The sequence below is a fragment of the Dipodomys spectabilis genome, unplaced genomic scaffold (genome assembly GCF_019054845.1).
Source record: "Dipodomys spectabilis isolate Male_0828 unplaced genomic scaffold, ASM1905484v1 ptg000136l, whole genome shotgun sequence".
Classification (NCBI taxonomy): Eukaryota; Metazoa; Chordata; class Mammalia; order Rodentia; family Heteromyidae; genus Dipodomys; species Dipodomys spectabilis.
Window position 1 is genome coordinate 8440208 of NW_024870813.1, and position 25428 is coordinate 8465635.

Genomic DNA, 25428 nt, shown 5'->3' on the forward strand with positions numbered 1-25428 from the left:
ACACACACACACACACACACACACACACACAATCATTGTTCTCCTAGGTCCTGAAATTTAGACTTAGTTCACAAATTTAATATGGTAGTCACTTACCACATGTTGTTCCAATTCAAATCAAATGACAAGTTCAGTTGCTCATTTGCACTAACCACATTTCAAGTAGTCAACAGTGGACACCTCAGATAGAGAACATTTCCATCAGTGCAGAAAAATGTATACTAGTGTTTAAAGGAAGGGAAGGGGCAGTAACTAGCTCCTAGCATTCAGTTACACAGTATCATAGATCAACTGTGGACTATTCATCTTTCTTATCTCTGCATCTAGTGCCTCTTTCATTTCCAAAGGACTCATATCCAGATCAATGAAAGACCATTACTATTGTTTCCTAATGTAGCACCAGCATTCAATGACAATAGGATATTTTATATCTTAGAGAGGAATATCAGTGAATATTTTGTGACCTAATTTGAACCTTGCAGTTGGACAGCATGCTACATATATTTTTACCCATTAGTAACTAGGGTGAATTTCAGCAGAAAGTCAATGTAGACCAGCTTCATTTGCTTTAGAGAAATTCAGGAGAACTATTCAGGTACATTGCCTGCTGTGTTGGTGCTAGTCAAACAATTACAAATGTATAATCCATACTGAATTTTTAAAATGTCTGTCTGTGGGTCACTCTAGTAGGCTAATCTAATTTGGATAACTCAGTCTACTCATTCAACTCCAAAAGGTACACACCAGAAATGACTGGAAGAGCAGTCTTGCCATGGATAATACCAAGTGTCTGTTTGCTGCTGTTTTGTTTCTAAATGCTCAGATCACTGTGTTCTATATAATAGATGCAAGGAGGTTAAATCTCATTGCACGAATATCACAAGATACCCATGGATCTCTTGGGGCCCCTCCAGACCTAAGTTAAGTCAGTTTGGAGAGTATAACACACATCCTCAGACAAAGCTCCTGAATTCTTCTGTCCTAGGGAGGGAAGACAAGCAAGTATGGCTGTGGCTGCCTGGCCTACCAAAGTAAAGACTGTACCATAGCTGTCCCCTAGACCTGAGATCTAAGTGACAGATCTCAGGCAATAGCTGATGTGGCTGCCTGAAATGGGGCTTGACCAGCAGTGCTCAGAGCCTGTGGCGAGTATCAGGGTCATTGTGTTCTCAATCATCTGTGGCTGGTTTACCAGACAGGCTGGAGTCTGGCACAGAATATCTGCAGATTTTTCCAGAGATCAGAATCTCAGAACAAAAAGATAATCTTCTCTGTGTATCCTGGTAGTTTCGAGTTGATTGTAGCTGTTGTGAGGATTTCCACCTGTGTTAGGGACCATGCTTTTGGTAGCCTTTAACCTTTTACTCTTTTCTGAGTCCACTGCTATTGGGAAGATGACAATGTATTTGCCGCTGATAAAGATTTCTAACGTATCTCAGAAGTGAGTGCAATAGCTCTTTACATTTTCATAGCCTTTTGGTTAAAGCCTTTCAGAGACATTGTCCCAGGGGTTTTCAAAGCTTCCCTTTGATCCTTTAAAAAAATCTTGGTTCCTATGGCATCTCATCTAGACCCACAACTTATAGCATGAACAGAAGAGCTGGGACCAAAGAGAGAAAAGGATGCAACTTGGCTCACTGGACCTCTGTTCTCCCCCCCCCCCCCCACGCCCCCACAGCTCCTCCGGCAGCTGAGTCAGCCCCTGAGTCACCACTGAGCAATCACTGCATCCCCCGAGCATTATCCCACGAAGTCTCACAAGCACCAGGTAGAACTGTGAGGTCATCACAGTGACTTGGTGCTGCCTCTGGGCAAGTGAGACTGCTTAAGAGGGGAATATGTGCCCTCCCCCCCCCAGCATTGCTGGATCCCCGCTCAAGGAGGGCCTGCAGACACAGGGGAAGGAACTCCCTGATGGATGGGATAGAGGTTGGAATCTGGGCAGAATCTTTTCTAGGATAGAGCATATGTCTTACTAGAACTTGAATCTTATTCTGTGGAGGTTTCAAAGCAAACTGAGTTACTGAACACCAGCCTGACATGTGAGCACTCTTCAAACACTTTCAAATGTTCCTATCCCAGTGGACTTCAATGGGGTTGTGTGTGCCACTTGCAGATACTGCTCTGAAGACCTTTGGGAGATTTTTTTTAGCTTGCCTGGGATTGTAGATTTCCCAGGGTCCTTTGTTAGTCCATGTTTGAGAACCTGGAAGCCCCTATTAGGGTCTACACCTGAGCTCAAGGTCCATGGACAGAAGTAGATTGTCGGTGGGCAGGTGCATTTGCTTCTTGATCAAGGATGAAGAGTTGCCCTTTGAAGACTCATTCATTCTTATCACTGTAACATGTCATGTGCCAGATGCCTTGGCATTCAGGTCTGTGTACGACTCACTGAAAAACTATAGCTTTCCTTGGAGACAGATAATTGTAAGTTTCCCCAAATAAATCTTGGTATTAGAACCAGAGTTGAAGTGGCTAATAAGCCTTCATATTTCAGAACCTATTACCACCATGTTCTATAAAATATGATTGCTGCTCTTATTCTGATCTGAAACCAAGGACACAAAAGACATGGCCTATGGTCTAACTTTGGCTAATAATGTTCAGATTGGCTAGATGTAGAAGAGCTGTTGATTGCTTTCATATGGAGAAAGTCAAAGATTGGGAGAAAACAAATTGAGCTCATTTTCTAACCTTGATTTCCTTGTTGACTCAAACAATATATTGGGAGCAACTTGCTGGCTACCCAGATCTACACATCCATCTTGCTGGCTACCCAGGTCTACACATCCATCATAGAGATGGGTGTGGTATGTCCTTTTGCGCATCAGTGAGAGAGCAGAGGGGTGACTTTTTTAGTCGCTGCTCTAACAAACTACCACAGACTGAGTGACTTATGAACAACAGAAATTCATTCCATACAACTCCCGAGGCTGAAAGTCAAGGAGGGCCCCATTTTCTGGTTCCTCAGTGACACCTAGATGAAGTCCTCTAGGGCCTTTAAAGTAAGGGCACTCACTCATTGTGGTATCACATCTGTGACTTGATTACCTCCCTAGAGTTCATATCCTCCCTCTTTCCCTTCCTCCCTCCCTCCCTCCCTCCCTCCCTCCCTCCCTCCCTTCCTTCCTTCCTTCCTTCCTTCCTTCCTTCCTTCCTTCCTTCCTTCCTTCCTTCCTTCCTTCCTTCTGTGGTACTTAGTACTAAACTTAGGACTTTGTGATCATTTCAAGTGTTCTACTACTTAAGCTACTCCTATAATCTTGATTTTAGTTTGCTTTTGCCTGAGTCAGTCTTGGACAGAGATCCTCCTACCTTTCCCTTTCAAGTAGCTGGGATTACAGGTGTGAGCCAACATCACGACTCCATATTGGTGATCTCAACATATGAATGTGGGTGATCACAAACACTCAGACCCTAGAGGAGAGGATGCGAATAATTGCATTATGCAAGTGATTTTAGAGCAAAGTAACTCATCTTCAAAGGCTAATCTTTTGCTTTGAAATAATCTTTTGAAAAGCTTTCTTGGTTTGAGAATCAGCTCCCAGGAATTTGGGAAGAGACTGTAGACTTGCTTAGAGAGAGGGAAAAATATGCTGCTTTTGTCTGGAATTCTAATACTTTCTTTGCTTTGCAAAGACATACTCCAAAGAACAGTGGCAGCCTATCCTCAGAACAGAAACACTTAATTTCAGGTAACTGCTAAAATTTCTAGTAGTCATTGGGAAATATAGCAGTTAACATCCCCCATTCCTCTTGGATATTCAGTGTTCACCACTGTCATTAAAGGGAATTACAAAAATTTCAGGAGCTTGTTGGTGATAAGTGCAGAGATACAAAATATGTATGTGTAAACCTATCTCTTTCTCACCTGATGGCCTCTAGTAGCCCAGGTGGATTTGATAACAGGTCTGGGAGTCTGCTCGTCAAGGCTGTACCACACTGAACTTCCTTTTCCTGGTCCTATCTTTGCTAGTATCTCTTTGGACCTTTGTGAGAATTCAAGTTTCTGACTAGCATATTTCTATCCATCTAGACCAGCGGGCAAAGAACCACCACCACCACCACCACCACCAACAACAACAAAAACCGGTCCTCTCAAAGTTGAGGGGAGGCTGCGTACTTGACTGCCTTGTGATGCCTTCCATTCTCATTGACATACTGATGATGTTGCAAAGTACAGGGCCCTCCTCACAGCTATCATGGTGGGCTCCAAGGAAACTTGATTGCTAGTGTCCCAGAGGGCACAGTACTATCCAGGGACTCACCTGGCTCAACCAGTACTTTAAATAAAGTTTGCACTCAGCCAGGTGAATGACAGGACTGTGTTTTCAACATCTGTACTTCTGGCCTTGAGCAAGTTATCTCTGACATACCTTAGTTTCCTCAACTATAAATGAAGGAAATAAAAAGTGTCTACTTCAAAAGGGATGATGGGGATGAGCTGCTGTAATTATATACTCAGCACAGTTTCTAAATTATAGTTCTTTCTACATGTGTTAACTACCATTATTATCAGTAGTAGTGTTAATACCATCGATTGTTATTTGCTGAAAGCTTATAACAACATGCAAAGTGCTGTATTGTCCTCTCTTCATGTTATAGAACATGCTATAACAATCCTACCATGGCTGAAAATCCACAGAGCTACCTTCAACTCTAATCATAGTCTTGCAAGGACAATGTCATCATCTCTGAATCACAGACCAGGAAGGCTGAGCATACTTGAGTTGTAAGGAGACCAGCTTGAGTCACCCAACAAATGCAGTACTCACACCCAAACCTCTGAGCCCACTGCACTGTCCTCAAACGTCTTTGCAGAGCTGCCCACGGGCCCTACGAGGGATCCAGAGACGGCAAACTGATCTCAGCTCTGGTAAGGAGGCTCCCTAGATGTGGATCCTCCTTACATGCTTAAGGGAGACGTAGCTTACATGATTAAGGGAGACCTAGGGAAAACCTAGCTTCTTGCCTTTGTGCAAGTTACTTCTCTGGTATTGACTTCACTGTGTCATAAAACAGTGATCATGGCACCCATTTTCCCATGAGTATAGAAGCTAAATGAGATGATACGTATGTGCGGGGTTCAAGTATAAGATATGACTTGTAATTAGTGCTCTGTGTGTCCCCATATGCCAGATCTCCTGCTAGGATGCCTTCCATGCACAATCACCATTACCAGGAGAAAGGGACTCTTCATTTTCCACACAGGGAAATGGAGGGACCATAAGATCAAGTGACTTACCCACATTGAGATTCAAACCCCTAGCAGACTTAATTGATGGAAACATCTTTTCCTTTCCTCTTCTTTAGAGCCACATGCTAGGATGCATGCAGAATTTGTTCCACGGTTGTCAGGACCCTCCAATAGTGGGCATGTTCATCCTGTCTGTGCTGGGCAATGCTTCCATTTGGGCTTGAAGACAGTGTTCTTGACCCAGGAGAAGGTAGCGAAAATCCAGCAGTGTTTCAATGGGAGAGATGCACCAATGGTGCTTTGGGTGTGCAGCCTTGACTGTGGCTGGGGTCAGCCCCTGACGGGACCCAGAACCCCCAGTGAATCCGTGTACTTACTAAATAGTCAAGGTGACCAGAAGAAGTACTTTCCTGCCTGCAAGATTATTTTGGGGCGGGGGTGGGGAGGAAGTACTGGCCAGAATCCTGGCTGATTAAGGGAAGAAACACAGCATTTTATAGGACAATACAAGAACACATTGGATGCATTCCTAATCTGAATTCTCAAGATAAGCGCTGGTTAACAACGTTAAAACTGTGGGTGTCCTTCAGTTTGAAGGACAGGAACCAAACAAATGATTCTAGGTAGCAGCTTCAAGACACTTGAGTCATGAGGAGGGGGGGAAAAGGATAACGGGTGTGATTTCCCTGCAAAGCTGACTTTCAGAATCAAGGGGAAGAAGGGAGGTGGGTTGTGAAGGGAGTATTGATTTGGATGTTTTTGTTTCCTGGACATGAAAACACATTTGACTTTGCACGACTGGGCTTGAAATTGCTCACTTGCATCACTTGATGCTGGCCCACGTCTGCGAGGTCTGCACATTCGTAAGAAAGATTTCTGTAATGTTTGCTTTTCCCCCTCACGGGTGGGTGGGGGGGTGGAGAGCAGGTTCTAGTGTTCAGCTAAAGTGCTTTTCTCCAAGGTGTCCCTGTTTCACCTTCCTTGGTCCTGGGAAGCATCTCTGCTGGGTAGAGGACTATGTATACAAGGAAACCATGTATGTCTGTAGCAAAGATCTGGTGGTCCATGTGGTCCTGTAAGTCACAGGCAGAGGCATGAGGGAATGGAGTTGGAGGTGAAGCTAAGGGAGGGAGAGCTACTATTTATTTGTCCAGTCAGCATTGTCTGAGCACTGACTGTATGTCAGACACAGCCCAAGGCATGAGCATAGAATGGAGATGAATGAGGTCCAGCAGACACACAGTCACATGTGGACAGGGGCGTGTGGGAGCGGCTCGGGGTGCGGGTGGGGGTCGGGGAGGTATCTGATTGGGGAGCAAAGTCTGCTGGTGTCAGTGTTCACAGGATTATCCACCTTTCCTCCCCTCTACCCTGCCAGTTTAGTATGAAAAGCACTTTTTTTCTTTCCTCCCTCCCACCCTAACATTATCAGCTAGTACTCCGGGGTATTCGTTTTTGCCTTTACCCCTCAGGAGGAAAGGCAGACACAAGAATGAAATCTATGAGTTCATTTTGCTGGGATCCAGTTTCTGGATAAAAAGGAGACTACATTTTATAGGCTCCTTAAATAAGAACCTTTCTTTCTGAATCCTTGCCTCTCCTCTCCCCTCCCCTCCCCTCCTTCCCTTCCACACCTCTCCTCTCTTCTCCTCTCCTCTCCTCTCCCTTTTCTGGCTTTCTCTCTCTCTCTCTCTCTCTCTCTCTCTCTCTCTCTCTCTCTCTCTCTCTCTCTTTCTCTCTCTCTCTCCCCTTCTCTCACCTCTCCTCCCCTCCCTTCCCTTCCCTTCCTCTCTTTCTGATTCCTTCCCCTCTCCCTTCTTTTTCCGTACTGGGAATTCAGTACTAGAATTGAACTCAGAGCCTCGAGCTCCCTAGGCAGGCACTCTACCACTTGAACCTTCCTTCCTGTGGGCTTTTTTTAGATCTGAGTTTGTTTCCTGGATGGTGTCTTGTGTTTTTCCGATTGGCCAGTGATCCTCCTACTCCTCCATCCTGAGTAACTGGGGTTACAGATGTCTACCACCACACCAAGCTTTGCCTTTTCTCTCCAAGTTGACCACTGCTAGAAAAGGAGGAATTGGACAATGAGTTGGACAATGGGGAATGCTAGACATAGGAAGGTCCCACAGAAAATTGGTAGATGTGAGGATTCAACTATATAAGGAACTTAGAGCCATGTCTGGTGCCCAGGAGACTCCAGCAAAGCTGAAGTGAGTAAACTCTAGAAGCAAAGCAGAAAACCCAAGGCAGCCAGTTAGTCATCATCCACTCATTCAAGCAACTCATACTTCTCATACTACATCAAAAATCAAGGGCTGAAAAAAATAGGACTGCTTGGCTTTCTTGACATTTACTATTTATGTAACCATAAACAAGTTACTAAAGTAGACTCCATGCTACAAGTTCCTCATTTGTGAAATGGGAATAAGCACACCAATAAAGGGAGGTTGTTATGAGGAATAAAAGTAGCTGACCACCATGATGTTTGTTCTTAGGATCTTCTTGTTCATTGTGTGTGGTGTGGTGTGTGTGTGTGTGTGTGTGTGTGTGTGTGTTTGTGTGTGTGTGTGTGTGTGTGTGTGTGTGTTCTTAGTCTATTGAGTAGCATTGGTCTGGTGTTGGGCAGGTGGCCTCTAAAGCCAGGCACTGCTCTGTTGTTAAGCAGGTGACTCCTAAAGGCAGGTGAGGGCCCTGCTTTGATCTATTGTATAGCCTAGTGGAAAAATGTTTATTGAAAACCCAATAAATTAGTATATAACCTACTTTAAGGTAGTGACAAGTCTTACGAAGGTAACAGAAAATGAAGAGTAAGGACCAGTGATTCCCAGAGAGGACAGTCAGCCCTCCACACAAATACATTTATATTGAAAAATATGAAATAACAAGTATTTGAGTATTTGGAGAGCAAGAGACAGAGACAGAGAGATAGAGGAGAGAGAAAGAGAGAGACAGAGAAAGACAGAAAGAAGAAACCTTGAGGTTCCAAGATAGGAATGAGCAGCCCAAAATAAATACAGTTAAATAAGATTGATTCTGGGGCCAAATAAGGTTCAGGATAATTGTTTCTCCTGTGGAGAGTCACTAGAGCTCACAAATGAATTCATCTTTTTGTGTTTTCAGTACCAAATGTCCTTGGTAGATGCATTAATCCTCCTGTTTGCCTCACTTCCTCCACCTGACCCCCTCACCTCTGCCTGAATTGAAATTAAGGGCCATTCAGTCGGAAAAACCTATTAATACCCTGCCTGTAGACAGCTTACTTTCCACTCAGACTGGCTGTGTCCTCTTCTAGGCTGTGAGCCCTTGGTTGTCTCTGCTGTATCTATTAGTGTCCCTCTTGGACCACTGGCTGAGGTGGTAGAGTTCACTGAATGTTCTCATCATTTCAGGAAATTTCCAAGTCAGTTCTCATGGTTAGTTGGACATGGGAATGTAAGAGAACTGCACTGCTTCTAGACTGAGGTGAGGATCTCTGGTGGGAAGTGTGGATTTCATTCTTCTGGTGCAAGAGTGGCCAATGGAGTGAAGCTACGTCCTGTGCCATCATGATCTTGAACTTTCTGGCTTCTGGGTGCGCTTGTAACTGGCTCCTCTTGTGTTTTATAGGCAATTAGAAACCTTTTAACGAATTAGATGTTCTGTTTTGGGTCATTTTGCTCCAACACAGTTTTCAAAGATTTTGAGTTAACTTTCTATTTCCTTTCCAAAATAACTTCTATGTTTCCTCCTGCCCTGGTTACTTTCATTTGGATTTTGTTTTCTAGAATGTATTTCTCAAGATCTGTGATTGTCTTATTTGTTTACACATACACATAATGTAACATTGTCTTAGTATGTTCATTTATATCATTTATATATATGTATTTGATAGGAATATATGCACATTGTATATATTATATATTATGTTCATTTATATATGTACATATATACTACTATATCCTCAGTGCCTCCAGCAATATTTTGCAAAGAGAGATTGTTGCTAAAAATGTGAATGAATGAATGCCAATCAAACAGGAAGACACCTGGTTCCTTCAATTCACTCTCTCCTTCCTTCACTGTTTGGGGCGAGGCTGTGTGGCTTATGATATCAAGCAGTTGAATGCATGGTTAGAATGATAGACTCCGGAACCGGCTTGCCCTTGCTTAACTATGACTTTCTGCCTGGAGGACAAATTAATTTGTGTTTGCCTCAGTTTCCTCAGTTGCCTCAGTAGCAGTACCTATTGCAGGGGAAGATGAAAAGTCTCAGGTAAATGTCTGGTTCATGGTAAGAGCCAAAGAGGCATTACCATTATATCAGCTGTTGGAAAGAAATGATCCTTTCCCCTGCCTTCAGTAACCTGGTTAGTTGGCTTCAATGCTCATCTGGGGGTTCCCTGGGGTCATTCAGCAGGAAAGCACAGCCACACTGGTACCCATCCTTAGGCCAGAAGATGTAACTCACCAAATCTAGAGGAGGTGTCCACCCTGGGTGGGGACAGAGCATCTTTTCTTATGGTTGAAGCTCTCTGAGGTCTGGCAAGACCCTTCCCCTCCAGCCTCTGTCCTTACCGTAGATCTTCAACAATATTTCCATAATTTTATTAACAGCTAGTGTGTACTGGTCTCCCGAGTGACACCTCCCAGTGATGGGGCTTTGCTCTGCTCCTCTGCATTGAGAACTTGTGGTAGACCCAATCATGGCACACATTAGCTTCTGATTATAGCTTTGTCCAGTCTCTCTTGAGAGGAAGGAAGTGAATTTACCTTGTGTCACCTCTGTATGTTGCCAGCAGGCTTTGATAATAGCAGCTTTCATGTTTTCCAATTTCTCAAAGAAGGAAACTTTCTGGCAGTGACCAGTGCTGGTAGCCTGCATGCTGTGCCTAGATATGAACTTGAGCTGGCTCCTCACAGTGATGGTTGCCCCTGTGGCTCATAGGGAAGTGGTTGGTAATGGTGATTTAATTTATAGATTTAATCTACAAATTAAGATATGCCTTATAAGAGTAGAAAGCCTTGACCATTGCAAAGAGCAGAGTCCTAGAGTCTCTGTGCTCTTAGGGTTTTGTTTCACTGATGCACTTGGCAAATTTCTGAATCTCCCTTGGCTTCTCTTTCCATTTGTAGGACAGGCATAGTTATTGCCTCTTAGACTTAAGTGAGAGCAAATGAGCTGATGTATACAAAGGACTTAGCACAGTGGCTGCTGTTTAGTAATTCCTACAACTTTAATCATTAAAAAGCTATTTTGGCTGCTCACTGGTAGTTTATGCATGTAATCCTGATACTCAGAAGGTTGAGATTTGAAAATCAAGGTTTAAAAATCAGCCCAAGTAGAAAACTTTATGAGACTCTTACCTCTAACTAACCAAGGAAAAAAGTCAGAGCTGTGGCTCAAGCAAAAAGGCCAAGTGAGAGAGTGAGGCCTTGAGTTCAAGACTTGTTCCTGGCACTCACAGATACACATAGGTGTACACACACACACACACACACACACACACACACACACACACACACACACACCTATTTTTGCTGTTGTTGTTATGAAAGGGAAAGAACTAAAATGTGAACTGGTCCCTGCCATTTAATACCTGTATGACCTTGGATTCCTGTTGGCCATTTGTGAGATGAAATGAGGGTGGATCATCCCTTGGGGTAGCTGTGAGGCTTTAGTGAGTAGCCATGAAACAGCTTGGCACTCAGGAAGTACATTTGATCATCAGTCAGTCACCATCCACTATGGGGGCTGTGAGATGAGCTGTCTCCCTCACTTGAGGGGAAAGTGGAATAGAGGGAGCCTACAGAGGCAAACGGAATGGAGGATGACCATGGTTCATGAAGGCTCTTCCAGGGAGAGTTGTCCATCTCTGACCATACCACATTCCACACTGGTCCCGGGAATCCTGGTGCAGTCCAGACCGGGAGGCGGAAACAATGTTGGATCACACTGGTCCTGGGAATCCTGGTGCAGGCCAGACTGGGAGGCAGGAATGATGTTGGATCACACTGGTCCAAGGAATCATGGTGCAGGCCAGACTGGGAGGCAGGAACGATGCTGGATGTTGTGTGACTCCTTCCACCAATCTCAGACTTAGCTGATAAATACATCCAGAAAGGTCTGCAGTCCTGTGACAAGCAGCAGACCCTCTTTTGTTGAGCTCCTCTATCTGCTATGAACCCCACCTTTTGGCAACTTCTCCTTGCAGTGGGCCACCATGCCCCTTCCATCTCTGTGACAGTCACTCGGGCACTGCGGGGCCCCAGGGACACCTTTCCCAATGAGCTGTGATGACAGCCAAGGGCTTGTCTCTGGATAAGATAGAAGACAGAATTCCATGGCGCCTCTTCTGGAGCATAAACAAGCCAACTTTCTCTTAACCATTTTCTTGCTGTTTGATTTTTAAAGTTGCTGTATTCTGGTCTCCAGTTAATGCCCAATGGCAATGCCAGCTTGTTCAGGAGAGTCCCTGTACAAGAGGGGGCGATGAGGTTCTGGCAGCCTCCAGCACTTAGATCTGATTTCTGATTCAGAGTTGGAACAGGATACAAACTTTGGGCGCTCTCCTGCCTTTGCAGGATCTGCAGGGACACGAATTGCAGCTAAGAAGCTTCAGCCTCAGGTGCTAGACCTTGAGGCCTTTAAGGTTAGAGGTTTGTGGCTGATAAATCCTTCTTGTTCTCTGAGACCACAATTTCAGCCAAATGCAGCAGCAAGAAGCCTTGTTTCCACGGAAGCCCAGGCCATTGTGTTTGGGGACCTCATGCTAATACGTATGAGGGAGACGGCCTCCAGAGCACTGGCCAGACGGGGTGAATTGCTGTGTTTTTCCACAGTGAAAATGAATGGGAATGAGTAGTGAGGGAGAAAGAGCCAATTAGAGACACATGCAGAGAAATGGAGGAAGAGAAAAAGAGAAAAGAGGAGAGAGCCAGAGATGTGGGAACAAGGAAACGTAGACAACAAGTCAGGAAATGAGACAGACAAACTCCTAGAAGGAGACAAATGTGCAAGTAGAAAAGCATCATGATAGCTAATAAGTATTGAGACTGGTGCCAGGCTTTGACATATGATCTTGACATATGTCTTTGCAGCAATCCTGTAAATTAAGATCATTGTCAATATCATGTTATAGTTAAAACACTGAGCACTCAGAAAAGTAAACTGTCTTATATAAGGCTCAATTTACATGAGGGAAATTGGGTTAGAAACCAGGTCTACTTGACTTTCAGAGCCCAGTTGCTGAGCTGCTGGCAAAAAGGCCATGACACTAAAGTGTGAGAGAGCACCTCTGAGTCTCCAGCTGTAAGACATTGAGAGGCCCTGGCACTCTCTCTTACAAGAGGGATGTGTTTGTAAAGAGGCTCAGGGAGGTAGGTGGGTGAGTATTATGCTTCTCACTCTTGACGTCAGTGTTGATTAGACTTTAGTAATGGAAGAGCATATTTTCCCCAACAAGAAGCCTAGGTGTAGTAGGTTTGAACTGGTGATGAGCCAGGCTCTTTTATCATGCCAGGATTGACATCTCTAGTTCAGATACTCTCAACTCTTTGATGGATGGGCAGTTTCAGGCTGTGGGTCTATTTCCAGGTAGAAAGAAATGGTGAGGGCAGCGCTAGGGCAAATTGTTCCCTCCTTTTCCTCATTGTGCATCTTCAGAGCATGTACCGTGACCAGCTGTCCATTGCCACAGCTGCAAGGAAGGCGGGAGCATAACTATCGGACTTTGTATCTGCTATGACAGGCAGGCTAGAAATCCCTCTGCAGCTCAACAAAGTAGCCAAGGCTCAGATGCACCTGGAATCCTCACATTTTGTTCTGTTAAAGTTGTAGGCATATTCCTTGACTTAAGATGCTATTCTGGTTTAGCACTCCTCTAAACAAGGATGGAAGGGGGCCTTGGGCCTGACAATACACAGACAGTTAAGGCATCTAACCATCATGTTTACCCACAGAGGAGAAACACAAATGCACAATACCTATGTATTTGTATAGAATTTTATACCTATATATACCTCTGAGATGAGGTAGCAAGCCATGTCTTTTGTTTTCCTTTTTGTGGTGCTTTAGTTTTCTTTTTATATGATTGTTTTTGTCAGTCATGGGGCTTTAACTCTGGTCCTGCGTGCTGTCCCTGAGCACTTCAGCTTAAGGCGAGCACTCTATCACTTGAGCCACTGTACCACTTCTAGTTTTTGTTGTTAATTGGAGATAAGAGTCTCTCAGACTTTCCTGCCCAGGCTGGCTTTGAACCACGATCCTCAGATCTCAGCCTCCTGAGTAGCTAGAATTACATGCATGAGCCACCAGTGCCTGACTTTTTGTTTTCTTTATACATATGGTTTATTCTTCTGTCTCTTTGGGAAGGTGGGAGAGGACACACAACCTGTGGGAAAGCCCAGCAGTGGAACTCACTGGAGATCGATGAAAGTGAACTATACAACCCATGGGTGGAAATGGGAGGGAGGGACTGGGAGAGAGGGAGGGAAGGGGTGACACTGCACTGAAGGAAATGTACTTCATACCTAAATCATGTAATTGTAAATTCCGGTATAATAATAATAAGGTTAAAAGAAAAGTAAAGAAAAATATGCTAAAAAAAGATGCTAATCTGAAGTGACCTGGTATCGGAGGTGGGAGAGGCGGAGCCCTCAGCTCTGTCGCCTTTCCATGTGGCCGGAGGTGGTACAAACACATCCCCATCTGTCATGTCTGGAAAATCAAGACCCAAGTCTCTCAGATGCCTGCTTTCTGTGCAGCTGACAGCACAGCTTCCATCCCAGGGGAACAGCAGATTAGATCATCCAAGGAGCAAAGAGGCCAGAAAAGGGGGTGGAGGAAGAAGGGATGTGGACTTGACAGAATTTTTTTCAAAATGTCATTTTATTGATTTGAGAGCGACATGAGAGAAGTGTGAGGTAGGGAAGAAGGGGCTCGGTGGAGGGTGGAGACTGACCCTCAACCTGCCTATGTTTGGATCTGAGCCATCTTTAGACCAGTATTTCTCAACTGTGCCCAAGTGTTCACATATACCTTGCAAATATTTTGTTTTCCTAATGACTCCCCCGATGAGATTTTTTAGTACCACAGATGCATCCTTAATCTATTTACATACTGCATCCGTATCTATGTTGCACTGTAAATGGAGTAAGCTATTTTTTTCCCATCCCGTATCAAGTTTTTATCTGCTTAGAGGAAATATTGCTCCCAGGGATAATGTAAGCATTAGCCACATCTCTGGAGCACATATACTGTTCCCTGGGAAGGGATAAGCTGGAACACCCTCTGAGCTCAACCTTTTTGCTTAAAAGAAGAGCTGCTAACCGAGTCACACAGTTCTTGAGCACCTATAATGTGTCAGGCACCTGAGGAGACACGCTTCAGATTCGTTGCTTCATCTGCTATCTGTGGGAGCTCCAAGTGGTCAGAACCAGGATCTATTTCACAAATGAGGCTCGCAAAAATCAGAACTTCACCCCTCCTGGAAGAGGCACAACTCACCTGGGTGAAGGAGCTAACACTATTCCTATCATGGGTGGCTAAATGTCACATGGAATTATGGCTTGGATAATGGCTTGGATTATGGCTCCTGTACTGTATTGAAGGCTTGGTTCCCCAGGTGGTGGCACTTTCTGGGAATTTCTGGAGCCTTCAGGAACCTTAGGAAGTGGGGCTTAGCTGGAGGAAATAGGTCAGTAGGGGTGTGTCCTTGAGGGCTCTATCTTGTCACCCGTGGACACCTCTTTGTTGCTTTCTCTCTGTTTCTTGTCTACCATGAGGTGAGCGGCTTCTGCCACATACCCCCATGATATGCTACAATGGCCCCAGAATCAGGGGTCAAGAACTATAGATTGAAACTCTGAAACTGTATGCCAGAATAAATCCTTCCTCCCTTCACTTTTTGGGTCAGGCATTTTATCCCAGTGACCGAAATCTGATCATCACAGAAAGATGGGATCAGAGCCAGTGGCTTGAGCAGAGAAGCAAATGGACTGGAGTCTACAGTGGGCTTTCTGTAGGTGAGAGCATGTGAACAACCCCCAAAGGAGGTATTGAGTTGAACAGGGAGTTAATCTAAAGGGGATACATAAGTAACAGGGGTTTAGGACCTACAAGGGGCTCTAGCTGTAGGTAGGGTCTTTCAGCTCAGTGCTGCTAGAGGCTCAGACCGAGGCCTGGATTAGGCTTGTTATCCCTGGGTGTTGGCTATGACATGGTATTGAACTAGGGGTCCAGCCTGGGCCTGCCTTGCACCATTTCCACAGGGACCAAAATATATCTTACTCAGGGTCTTCTAGAAATGGAATGATATTCTTAGAGTATCCAAATGGAGGAAATCTTCAAGAAAACAAAGAAAAGGAAAGTCTGTTTCATCAAAATATGGTAAGAATCTTGTGCCTTCATTCTCAAGGTCCTTCTAGCTCATCTTTTCTTTTTTTGGGGGGAGGGGTCCAGTCATGGGGCCTGAACTCTGGGCCTGGGCGTTGTCCCTCAGCTCTTCAGCTCAAGGCTAGCACTCTACCACTTGAGCCATAGCGCCACTTCCGGCTTTTTTCTTTTTGCTTATGTGTTGCTGAGGAATCGAACCCAGGGCCTCATGCATGCAAGGCAAGCGCTCTACCACTGAGCCACCTTCCCAGCCCCTAGCTCATCTTTTCTTACAGACGTTTGCAGCAGTTTTTACTGATGTATTTGTTGATATTTTATTACTAAGGATAGGCTCCAGTAACAAAAGACCCCAATATCACAGCTTGCTTAAAGAAAAAAACAAAATGCTCTGTACCCCTTGGTAGAGTCATTCCTTCTGTTAAGCTTGATCTGGAATCTGTATTTCCCTCATCCTAAGGCCTTTTTTTTTTGTTAGTCCTGGTGCTTGAACTCTAGACTTGGGACACTGTCCCTGAGCTCCTTTTCCTCAAGGCAAGTGCTCTACCACTTGAGCCACAGCACCACTTCCAGCTTTTTCTAAGTAGTTAGCTGGAGATAAGAGTCTCATAGACTTTCCTGCCCCAGCTGGCTTCAAACCGTGACCCTCAGATCTCAGCTTCCTGAATATCTAGGATTACAAGTGTGAGCCACTGGTGCCTGGCTAAGGCCTTCATTTCTCCTGTACCAGGAGAAGAGGATATGGAGTTGTACATAGCTTTGAACTTTCAGTCAAAAGCTGACATATGCCATATTCATTGATGTGTCATGTTAGGCTTAGCCTAACTTCAAAGGTTTCAGAGAGTTGTCCTCCTGACTTGGCTTAAGATGTAAAGAATTTGTTGGTAGTACTAAAATTGACCACCACAATGATAACCAATGAGGAAGGTGTTAAACTGGTTTCTCAAAACTGGTTTCTCAAGATAAAGTTTTAATGATTTTAATGACACCCCTGCCCCAGGGAGGGGCAGGGGTTTTCTTTTTATTCAATACTCTGATGAGTGAAATTTGGTGAACATTTTTGGTTGACCCAATTGAGAGCAGCACCCATGGGCAAAGGAATATGTTGATGAAAGGAAATGCAATGTTTATTAAGTCTCTACTCTTCAGGGAGCACAACACTAGATATAGATACACAGAGAAAAGCCCAGTCTTAGAGTGAGTAGTCTACTGAGGGTAACAGATGACTTGCCTCTGGATTCCAGAACATCCCCAGTCTGCCTCCATCCTGCCACCGAGTATTCCAATTGCTTGTTGATTGACTCTCTTAGAAGACAGAGGAAGAAAGCTTTCAGAAGGAGATGTGGCCCATTAATCAGAGTCCCACAGGAGCAGATGTATGGTGTGTTTTTGACCATCACGGTAGTATGCCTTGAATGTTGGCTTATTCAGCCCCTCTCGCATTTGATCCTACTAGGGCAGGTATTTCTAGTCCCATTCAACAGACAGGAAAACAGAATTATATGTGGTGTGTCGTCTGGGTGTGCAGTGTTCTTTGAGAATGACCATTCATCTCCTTTCTGGCTGTACTCGTCAATCTGGACCTGCCAAATTCAGCTTTCTATCACTCAGCACCCAGTGCTATCAATCAAGTGTTCTCAAATTGGTGGAGCTTAAAAATGACAGCCATTTGAAATTGAGTAGAATTCAGTATTATTAAAATAGCATTCTAAATTTTAATCTCGCACATTGACTTTTTAATAGTTTCTACTTTCACTAAAAATTATGGGCCATGCTCATAGACATTCAATTTAAATACTGTCAGGCAAGATTGATTTCTTTTCCAGCATTGCCAGATGTTTTTTTCTTCTTTCTTTCCCTTAAAATTTTTAAAGAAATAAATGAGTTAATATTTTTACTATTTAGTGATTTTACAAGGTTTAAAATCTAAAAAAAAATACAGTTTCTCTTTGTTTATAACATTACCCCTTTAAAAATACTCAGGATTGAACTCTTAGATCTTCAGGCTAACTAGGTAGGTGCTCTACCACTTGAGTCATGCCTTCAGACCATTTTGCTTTGCATTTCTTTTTTGGATAGCTTTTTCCCATGCTGGCCTTGGCTTATGATCCTAGTATTGTCTGCTGAGTAGTTGCAATTTACAAGTGTGAGACACCATGCTCACCCCTTTTTATTCTTTATATTCTACTTTCTGGCCTTCTTTCCAGCTTGTTCTCTGATAAGTAGAGAAGGTTCTTGAAAATAGGTATGAATTTTTTTTCTACTCATCACCATATCATTGTAATGCTGCCAAGCAATATAGTGGTCAGTGTGGGTTCCCTATTTCCCATGCTGTGTCTGTACTAAATCTCTCCAGTGCTTGCCAAATCTCCCAGGAGATATCTAAGAAAGGTATTCCTCTTTCACTCCTGTACCTATTCTACTTTTCCCAAATTTATCTTATACCTTTTCACCTCATCATCTTCATCTACCCATTCGCATCCCTGTATCTACCTTGAACTAAGACTGGGAGAGCAGAGAGAGAGAAGGAGATGATGATAATGAGACACTAACAGGTGTTGAGAAAGGTTGAGTACAGTGCTTGACGTCAGACCTGATCTAGTTCTGAGTTTCTTGTTTTGCGAGTTGTGATTGGAAACATCACTCAGCCTCTCAGAGCCTTGTTTTTCTCACTTGGAAACTGGACTTAGTGATATCTATCACAAATTTTTATAGTATGGACCTAGGATGAGCATGAGGAGTAGCACTGTAAGTAATGACATGGATAGCTAATGGGCCATTTTTTTCTCTCTTGCCTGAAGTGTGATACCCCAGCCCAGCAGTGCTCAGTTCTAGATACGTATGAGACTCACCTAGGAGACTTTTAAAATGTGCCCAAGTCCCTACACTTCTCTCTAGAAAATCAAGTCTAAATCTGGGAGAGGAAAGTGTGCTTGCAGTACCTTGATAAAAATTCTCTCGAGATGAATCAGATGCAAGCAAGATAGGAGAATGACTCTTCAGTTCCCAGGGTTGCCTAGAGTCTGAATACCCTTTGCTTTTGTGACCAGAGGAATCTTAGTGCTTGTGGGCAAAGACCTAGATCTCTGATTAGCAGTGGGATGGCATTTTTTCCTTTCCTAACTCCCCAAGGCAACCAAGAGAAATATAGATTCAGTGGGTGGGACACCTGTGTAACTCCTGTGTTCACCACCATTGTTTCTACATGGTGGAGCAGGGATGGAGAAGATGGATAAGGAAAAGGGAGGATGAATGAAACTTTAGAAGCCCACTGAGATGATCTCTACTCCTGTACTCTAAAAACATGTTAAGGGAGATACACAATGTGGCCACTAGCCATATCTGGTTAGTGGACACTTGAAATCTGGTTTGTTTGAGTGAAGATGTTGCTATGATATATGTATATTCCCAAACTAATTTCCAAAAGTGAATCTCATTAGCAAAAATTTAAAAATATTGACTATACATGGCAATGGTATTGTTTGGGATATTAGGTTATGAAACATATTGAAGTTAGCCTCACCTGTTCCTTGTTATTTTTTGATGTTCTGCTAGACACTTTTAAATGATCTCTGTAGCTCTCCTTATTTTATTCCTGTCAGATAGCACTGACTGAGCCTCTCTCTCTTTTGGTGCTCTACGGACATTTCACAAGGTAGTAGGCCTTAATGCTTCCATTAGATACATGGTTGAGGGCAAGGACCTCAGCATCCCATTTATTTTATGTTCCCCAAGCACTGTACCCTGTACCCAGCAAGAGGTTGGTAGATGACTTCTGTATTTGTAAATAATGATGTGATGCTGGTAATGATGAAGATGATGATGTAACAAAGCTGAAAAGGTTATAAGCTTTGTTTTTAGAGAGTTTGTAAAAAGCAAGATGAAACTAACTAATGTTTTTATTCTGAATAAGCATCTTCAAATACTTCTTAATTTTTAAAATAATTTACATACATAAAGATCCTTGGTATCAGGAGTGGAAATGTGTCTCATAATTTATATTTAGATTAAGTTTTAGTAAAAACGCTCCGAAAATATGTAGCGAACTCTTTCTGTGGGCCATTACTAAGCAGTGAATGAATGAGACAAAAACCCACTGCCTTTGGACTTCATCCCGTATGTGAAAGACAATGCATTTCCAAGTAAAATGTTGACCTGTCGGGTGGAAAAACAATATCTCAGAGAAAAATAAGCAAAAGAAAACAAAGGAAAATGGTTATGGGTGCAGACAGGTGTGTAAGTTGTGAATCTTCCATAGAGAATGCTTGATGTTAAGTAATAACTGACCAGATGTCAGAAGAAGATAAAGCCATTTTCTTGGGGCTCAGTTGACATTGTTTCAGCAGTTCCTCTAATGGGCTGCTGTCATTTGTTTATGCATTCAACCAATGCAAGCATTGAAATCCTACCGTGTACTTCAGACAATGGCGACATGAAGACCCAAGTTTCACCACACAGGGAACTCCCTGCTTAGCTTCAGAAGTAGGAAGATGAGACAGTTGTGCTTCACCTTCACTGCTAGAAAGCATGCTCCATCAGGTGACACTTCAGCAGCTGCAGAATTCATGGTTAGCACCTGAAGGTAGTCCAAGAAATAGCTCATCTGCACTGTTCTGGAATGCAAGGGGTACTGGAGAGGCCTTTTCGGGAGCCTGGGTCTTCAGCAAGTGCAGTGGTCCTCTGGTCATCATTTTGAGCCTGATTTGAGGCCTAGAAAGAATGCCATTTCATTGCAATGTAGTGATTACAATTTTGACACAAAAGTAAGTTAATTAATTTATCAAGAGAGAAGCTAACCTCTGTGCAAAGTGGTTCCAGATAATAGAACTCACAGCTCGTCCTTTACCATCTATTTTCTATTATTGCTATCTTACCTTCTGGAACTGGATGGTAGAATTGAGACCTTCCCTGACTTGAAGGGGCTATCCTGGAGTTCCAGGTAGGAAACAGGATAAAAATAAGTATTTCTTCCAGGAACCATGATTCATATCTCTAGTCCTAGCTACTCAGGAGGCTGAGATCTGATGATCACACTTCTAAGCCAGTCTGGGTAAGACAGTCTGTGAGACTTTTTTTAATAAATTTTTTATTGTGAAAATACTGTACAGAGGGATTACAGTTACATGAGCAAGGTAATGAGTACATTTCTTATCAAACATTGTTGCCTCCTCCTTTGTTTTTCCCCTTCCTTCCCTCCCACTTCCACAACTACACACCCCCACACCTCCACTCCCCCACCCCTTTATCCCCCACCCCCATCCCTGCCTAAACTGTAAAGTTTGTTGTTCAACAGTGTCTTGTACATCTCATTGTTACAATGTCTCCAGTTATCCACCAAAAGACCAGAAGTGGAGCTGTGGCTCAAGTGGTAGAGTGCCAGCCTTGAGCAAAAATCCTAAAGAACACCACCTGGGGCCTGAATTCAACCCCTAGTGCCCACACAAGACATACAAAAAACTAAAAACATGGTTTTCTAATTTATTTTTATAAAGGTTTGTATTAGCCTGTATTAGCTGGCCAAGAGCAGTGTTTTACTTAAATAAATGTGTGTTCTCTGGGCAAACCACCTCCACACTTAGACTTGGTTCTTTGTTTCACTGTTGAAACTAGCAAAGTTGTCTTAATGCAACCAACTCCCAGGCTCATTGCTCAATCAGGCTACTATTTTTCTGCATTGGTCTGAATCAGACTGACTAAAGGATTTTCTTCGGAGAGCCGTGTGTGATTTTTCTGGTTTCAGTTTCTCTTCTTTCAATCCCTCTGACTTCCTTGCCCTGATCCCATGGTGTCTCCTAGTTCCCTGTCACTCCAAAAGTCTCCTAGCTCCACCTGCATTTCCCTTAAATCCCCTGTGAGCCATATCTGATGCTCTGAGGAGGGAGGCAGATGGTAGACCTGATCATCTCCCCACAGTGGGAGGCTGATGAAGGCAGCTAAGGTGACAGCAACAGGAGGGAAGGTGGAGTTTCTGAGCTGAGTCTTCAGGAGACCCCGAATCATCAAACGATCCCTGAACAGAATCGCTCACCTGGCACCAGTGCTGCTGGCAGAAGGTGGCAGCAGCTCCCTCGGTTCTTGTCCAAGCAAAGAATAATGTTGGGCAAATGGCTGGAGGTTTGGTATTTACGGCATTGTTGTACTATGGCATCAATGTCTGAACTAAGTAAGGTCCCTGAGCTCTGTTACAAATAAGACTTTTTGCCCCCATGTTGTCCTGATCCAGAGCAACTTCCTCTCATTTTCCTCCCCTTTCCCTAGCCAATCCTGTGCACCCTTTGGGTCTTAGCTTTAAACCCCCCATTCAGGGAAAACACTCTGCATCTGTGCTTCCCAATCCCCAGCACCCAGTCCATCACACTGTTCCATCTGCAATTCGCTCACCTGTCTCCCACACTGGGACATGCCCTCATTGACAAGAAGGCCTGTGTCATGTTCTGAATTGTCTTTCCAGGGACTGAAAAGGCATCCTTGGTTCTGTCAATATGTGTAGACTTACGTGCATCCCATCTGGGTACAAGCCAGCATTCAGTTAATTGTAGCTATCTCTTGATTATCCATTAAGGGAAAGAAGTAGCAGTTTGGATAAGCCAAATGAGCAGATAATCCACAATTTATTTCTTTACGGCTTTGAATCATTCCCTAGGGAAATTTCGGAACAGAGACAGGTTGTCTGTCTTCTTGATTATCTCTGTATTTATTAAATAAATGTGAATACTGATCATTAGAAAGTGCCTTTCATTGCTTCCTGCTTCAGCATCAGTTTTTCCCTCACTGGATTTGCCAACTAGACAAGAATGGTGTTGTATGGAGATGGAGATGTCTTTACTGACCTACTATTGCCACAGTGCCAATATACCATAAAGCAATATTGTAGAAATTAAGCATAAGGATATAAGAAGTTATTACTCATTGTTAGTATGTTCCTAATGCACAGAACTCCCAGTCAGTTTTCAGAGGCCTAGGAGCATTCCTCTGGAGGTGCATCATGGGATTTAAAAGTGTTCTGTGTGAATCATCCATGATAACTGAGCTCTCTGTGGTTCAGGCCTGGGGCTGGCAGAGCACATAGTGCCCTGGAATATGGTTGGAGGCAGTGTCTGCTGATGCCCCTTTTAGTCTAGGTTTCGGGTGGTATGGTGTGTTGTTGTTGGAGAGAAAATAAGGCAGGCCAAGCAATAGCACTGACAAATGAGAGCATCTTTCTATTTCTGAGAGACTCAGAAGTCTCCCGGATTGTTATTCACCCTCTAGCACCCTGAGTGGACAGAACTATTTCAGTTGACAGATGAGGAAAATCAATCCTCCTAGCGGAAGTTATCTTCTGCAAGTCATATAAGTAACAAGTAACAGAGCTGAGATTCAATGATATTCTTTCTGATTGCTTTTCCCACTAAACCCTACTTCCTAAAAAGCCAGCCAGAACTTTCCTAGATTTGCCATGCACTAGCGGCTGTGTAATTTAGTAAGCTACATCAGTCTCTGGACCCCTTCTGCCTGTATTCTACTCTACTCTACCTTCCTCTCCCCTCCGCTCTCCTATCCTACTCTACTGTGTGTGTGTGTGTGTGTGAGAGAGAGACTCTACTGTGTGTGTGTGTGTGTGTGTGAGACTCTACTGTGTGTGTGTGTGTGTGTGTGTGTGTGTGTACTGGGGCTTACACTCAGTGCACTCATGGCCTTTCACTCTTGCCTGGATTTTTCTCTCAAAGTTGATGCTCTGCCACTTGAGTCACACCTCTACTTCTGGCTTTTAGCTGGCTAACTGGAATAATAGTCTTAGATTTATCTGCTCAGGTTAGCTTCAAACAGAGATCCTCAGATCTCAGTCTCCTGAAGAGCTAGGATTACAGAGAGGCAACCACCGCACTCCCTCCTTTTGAGGGTTAGTAAGATGATTAAGGAACTAAGGTGTCTGACAGTGTTCAGGAAAGTTTTTGAGTTCAGAATATGGGGAGATTTTTGCCATTGGTTTATTTCCATAGGGGTCCCTGGAGTTTCTGGGTCACGGTTGGCAATATTAAGCCAACATCAAACATTCTTCAAAGGAGTGAGCCAATTGAGATCTTGGCTTTGGTGATCTTAACAGCCTGTAAGAGCCCTGGGGCTCCCTGGGATCTTCCAGAGGCTGATAGAGGGGGTAGGATGCAAGTCGGGATGGCACTGCGTATGATGAGGAAGGAGGCAGAGAGCAGCTCTGTTGTGATATGATGAAAGGCAAGTAACTATGTCACAGCTTTTAGGCAAGTTGTGGCTTTTTATTACTAAAAATTTCTGAACTCTTTTTATGATGAAATGAACAAGAGAATAAATAAAACACACTTCTCTCAACTCATATATTACCTGCTCACAATTTACTGAGGAGGGGGATTGAGGGACTACGTATTAGAGAATGCAAAACAAGATGGTAGGAGGGAGAGAAAGGATTCCTTCTGTGTTAAGCCTAATTTGGAGCAATACTAATAACTACCAAAACAATTTCTGCCATCAGTCTGTTTCCATGGATGTTAGTTCCAGGATCTCTTGCAGATCCCAGATCCAAATATGTTCAAGTCCCTTATATAATCTGACATCTTTTTTGGCATATAATCTACACATATCTTCTCATATACTTCAAATTATCTCTAGAGTACTTACAGTATCTAGTTTGATGTTAATGGCATGCAAATACTTGTGGCACCATACTATTAAGGAATAATAACAAGAAAAAAAGCCTAAGAAATCAATGCAAACACATTTTTTGTGTATGTTTTATCTGTAATTGTTGAATCTCCAGCTATAGAAGCCTTAAATTTACAGGACTGATTGTATTAATATTAATAATATTTTTTCCTGGGCTCTCACTTACATACCAGGCACTTTCTCAGCATTTTGAGTACATTACCTTACTCTAGCAACTCCTAATACTGTCACATGGTTAGAGTTGGACATAAGAATTTTGGGAGATGTTAACATTTTCTCCTTAACAGGAGCCAATGGTTTCTAATGAGAGCTGGGTTTTTTTTTTTGTTTTGTTTGTTTGTTTTTGTTTTGTTTTGTTTTTATGCCATCCTGAGGCTTGAACTCAGTGCTTGGGCCCTGTTTCTGTGCTTTTTTGCTCAAGGCTTGTGCTCTACCTCTTGAGCCACAGCTCCACATATAGCTTTTTGGTGATTAATTAGAGACAAGCATCTCATGGACTTTCCTGCCCTGGCTGTCTTCAAACTGTGATTCTCATACCTCTGATTTCTTTTTTTTTTAAACAATATATTTTTGAATTAGAGAAGTGTATATACAAGATGCATGGAGTCCTGCATCTTGTATATACATTTTTCTAATTTGAGGAGGGTAAGGGAAATAAAATACTGAAATAAGGAACAGGTTGACCCATTGTAGCAATGAGATGTACAAGACTCTATGTTGAAAAAGAAGTTTACAACTTAGGTGGGAGGAGGGGTAGTTGTGAAGGTGGGAGGGAAGAGATGGCAGGGGAAAAACAAAGGAGGCAACAATGCTCAATAGAAATGTACACATTACCTTACTCGTGTAACTGTAACCCCTCTGTACAGTATTTTTACAATTAAAATTGTACAAAAAAAGATGCACAGCACCAGAATTAAATACAGTGCAAACAGGGGTTATAACATGGGGAAAGAACATACAAAAGAAACAAAAAAAAACAGTACATTATAAGTACATTAAAACCAACAGCAAGAAAGATAGAGCCTCTTGTGTCCCTATCTTGGGATTCATTCTGCTTAGCATCATCTTATAAGGTCATATGTATATAGATTTAGATCTTTGTGGCTTGTCCTAGACATATACTAGTTATTGCAAATAAGGGAAACTATAGGAACTATGTTTTTTGAGTCTGGCATACTTCACTTAA

At 43.2% G+C, this 25428-nt stretch overlaps 1 protein-coding gene and 1 pseudogene across 5 annotated transcripts in view; both read left to right on the plus strand.

The window, feature by feature from the left end:
* Positions 1-25428, plus strand: part of Kcnma1 (potassium calcium-activated channel subfamily M alpha 1) — a 699649-nt gene that overhangs the window by 241690 nt on the left and 432531 nt on the right. The window lies entirely within an intron of this gene.
* Positions 13041-13125, plus strand: LOC122116619 (annotated as a pseudogene).